The sequence below is a fragment of the Mus pahari genome, chromosome 2, assembly GCF_900095145.1.
Source record: "Mus pahari chromosome 2, PAHARI_EIJ_v1.1, whole genome shotgun sequence".
In the NCBI taxonomy this organism is placed as follows: Eukaryota; Metazoa; Chordata; class Mammalia; order Rodentia; family Muridae; genus Mus; species Mus pahari.
In genome coordinates this window covers 110558067-110561762 of record NC_034591.1, presented here as the reverse complement: position 1 = coordinate 110561762, position 3696 = coordinate 110558067, and the positions used below count along the sequence as shown (strand labels likewise).

The 3696-nt window shown below is 48.0% G+C and overlaps 1 pseudogene; it reads left to right on the top strand.

The window, feature by feature from the left end:
- Positions 1–270: 270 nt before the first annotated feature.
- LOC110316872 lies at positions 271–1142 on the top strand (annotated as a pseudogene).
- Positions 1143–3696: the final 2554 nt, after the last annotated feature.

The following is a 3696-nucleotide window of genomic DNA, read 5'->3' as shown; positions in this document are numbered from 1 at the left end:
TGTTCTTAAAGACCATGTATGGAGCCAGGCGTGGTGGCGCACGCCTTTAATCCCAGCACTCGGGAGGCAGAGGCAGGTGGATTTCTGAGTTCGAGGCCAGCCTGGTCTACAAGTTCCAGGACAGCCAGGACTAGAGAGAAACCCTGTCTCGAAAAACCAAAAAAACCAAAAAAACCAAAAAAAAAAAAAAAAGACCATGCATGGGTCTCTTGCCAGGCATCCTCATTAGAGTGACATTGTCTTTGAACCCTGCATGGCAGTATCTGATGCACTGTCGTGATACCCAGGGAAGACAAGGCAACCGGGAGGTCCGACTACTTCCTTAAGCTTATCCAACTTCTAGATGATTACCCAAAATGCTTCCTTGTAGGAGTGGACAATGTAGGCTCCGTGAAGACGCAGCAGACCCGCGTGTCCCTTCGAGAGAAGGCTGTGGTGCTGGTGGGCAAGAACACCATGACTCACAAGGCCCTTCAGGGGTCGTCTGGAAAAGAACCCAGCTCTGGAGAAACTACTGCCTCACTTCCAAGGGAACGTGGGCTTCGCGTTCACCAAGAAGGACCTCACTGAGACTGGGGCATGCTGCTGGCCACTAACGTGCCACTCCACCTGTGCTGCTGCCATCGGCCAGGATGAGGTCACTGTATCAGCTCAGAACACTGGTCTGGGGCCAGAGAAGACCTCTTTCCCCCAGGCTTTAGGCATCACCACTAAATTCTACACAAGTACCACTGAAATTCTGAGTGATGTGCATCTGATAAAAACCGGAGACAAAGCAAGAGCCAGGGAAGCCACACCGCTGAACTTCTGCCCCTTTCAGCTGATCATCTAGGAGGCGTTTGATTGACAAAGGCAGCCTTTACAACTCGGAAGTGCTTGATACCACAGAGTTGACTGCACTTCCGCTTCCTAGAGGGTGTCTGAAATATGGCCAGCGTTCGTCTGCAGACTGGTTCCCTCTGCCGCACACTGTATCTCCAACAGGTACAACCTTCTCACTTGCTGAAAAGGTCAAGGCCTTCTTGACTGATCCTTCTGCGTTTGTGGCTGTCACCACCAGGGCTGCAGCCCAAGCAGTGGCTGAAGCAAAGGAAGAGTTGGAAGAATCAGATGAGGGGATGGGATTTGGTCTCTTCGACTAATCCCCCTCTCAAAGCATCCAACTCAGCCAGCTTAATTGGAGAAACAAGGAAATAAAGGCATAATTCTCTTAAAACAACAAAAAAGCCAAAACAAACAAAAACCAAACCAAACCAACCAACCAACCGAAAAACCACGCATGAACTTTAAAAAAAAAAAAAAAAAAAAAAACTCATTTATTTTTGCCACTTAGACTTGTCTGCATCTCAAGATGACTTCTAATTCTATTTTTCAGAGATGGAAATTTCTGTGTTTGGCATTAGGCACTTTAATTTTGGACTATGACCATTTCTCTGCTTTCCGCCTACACTCCCTTCCCTGACAGTCATATGCACACATACACGTTGACTGCACATGCGCCACGCTCAATAAATAGCCACCATTCCCATGGAAATGGTCTAAACAGGAGCTAGCTGGTTAGTGGGAGCCTCCGACTGGAGACTCCCAGTGTTACCAAATGATGCTAACCTCTTCCTTGGAAAGGGGCCACAAGCTTAGCCGTGAGCCCTGCAAGCCTTATCAGAGTTTTGTGTTTTGCTGTGCTCTGCAGTCCTACTCCTTAATGAAATCACTGTGTTTGGCAGCCCCTTAGCAAGCGGCTGAGTACTTCAGCTTCTCACTTGAGATTTCCTGTTGACCTTGACCGCCCTTGGCTCTGACTGGAAAAGTAGCCTGCAGACTTGTCTGACTCCTCCCTTGCCTCCTCCAGATTCCCTCTTAGGATCCCACAGACACATTTGTCTCCTGTTATCCCACTGTGCTGGCTGGTTTTGTGTGTCACCTTGATGGGCTAGAGTCGTCAGAGAGGAACAAGCCTCCCTTGAGGAAATGCCTCCATGAGATCCAGCTGAAAGACGTTTCCTCAATTAGTGACCAGGTGGGGAAGGCCCAGCCCATTGTAGGTAGTGCCATCCCTGGACTGGTGGTCCTGGGTTCTATGAGAAAGCAGATTGAGCAAGCCGTGTGAAGCAAGCCATAAGCAAGATTCCTTCATGGCCTCTGTACCAGCTCCTGCCTCCAGGTACCAGCCCTGCTTGAGTTCTTATCCTGACTTCCTCCAATGATAGATTATGATGTGGAAGTGTAAGCCGAATAAGCCCTTTCCTCCCCAGCTGGCTTTTTGGTCGCAGTGTTTCATCACAGCAATGGAAACCCTAAGACACCCATTGAAGTCTTCAGCTGGGGAGCAGCCCTGGAGCATCCGAGTCACATTCCAGCAGCAGCAGAGTTGGCTATGAAATCTAAATCAGCAAAGCCCAGGAGAGACTGATCCCTTTCATTTTCTGGAAGTGTGTAATGCATTGAACAGGGGGTAAGAGGGCGCAAAGCTGAAAGACTCAGCTATGGAATATGGAGTAGGTTCAAGTTTTGTTTTACTACATGTGGTAAATCACTAAACCTTTCTGGGATTCACTTCCCACTTACTGCCCACCCCTATCCTCTGCCCACCTTCACAGAAATGGGGGTTACAGCATCTACTGTTTTAGAGCTTAAAGGTAAGTCGTACCTTTAGCATCAAAGGATGTGGCTGACCCACATTAGGGACTTGTGGTGGTTCACATTGGTGGTCAACTTTTGGGGATCTAGAGTCACCTAGGAGACAAATCCCTGGGCATGTCCGTGAAAGATGATCTAGATTCGGTTAATTGAAGCAGATTCACTTTCCAAGGATAGGGATGGCTGTGGTGAGAGTGGGTGAGTGGGCAGGCCTGGTGCCTCCTGAGCTGGATAAAAGGAGGATGTTGAGCTGGAGGCAGGGGAGCGTTCATCTCTCTGTGCTTCCTGAGTACAGATGCTGTGTGAACAGTGCTCTGACATCCTGCTGCCCCGGGATGAATCATACCCTTGAACTGTGAGCCAGAACAAATCCGCCATTCTTAGGTGGTTTTTGTCAGGCATTTGGTCCCAGCAGTGTGAAAAATAACTTGAACAGGACCATATGCATTTCATTGAGGATCTTAAGCTATGGGATATTTGTTTTCTGTGAAAACACCTCCAGATGTAGTCTGTTCCCTCCCCATGAACCCATGTGCTGTGATTGCCTGTACCCTGGTATTAAGAGGGGGACCATGTTATAGGGTCTCTGCTCCCATGAGTACATGACTATCATTCTCGAGAGGGTGGGTGAAGTCTCTGCTTGTGAGTTGGGTACTCCGAAACTGGATCGGTTATTGTACAAGTGTGTTCTTGTGGAGCACATTTCCCACTAGTGTCCTGGTGCACCCGTGGTCACCTGTGGTCACTAGCACATTGGATCCAGCCATAGGACTCACAAGAGAGACTGGGATGTTGTCCCACAGGGACACAATTAAAAATGAATATTTCCAACATGATTCCTTACCATGCTTTTGAATTCCACTACTGTGATCTATAGAATACCTTCTTGTTTATAAATCCTTTAGCCTCAGGTATTTGATCTACAGAAAATGGACTAAGATGCATATCTTTGTGTGGCTCAGCTCAGCCCATTTTCCTGGATGCCCCACAAAGGCCAATTACCGCTGGGGTTGAGAAACGACTACTTTTATATTTGTATTGAATTTTAAAGTTTCAAAG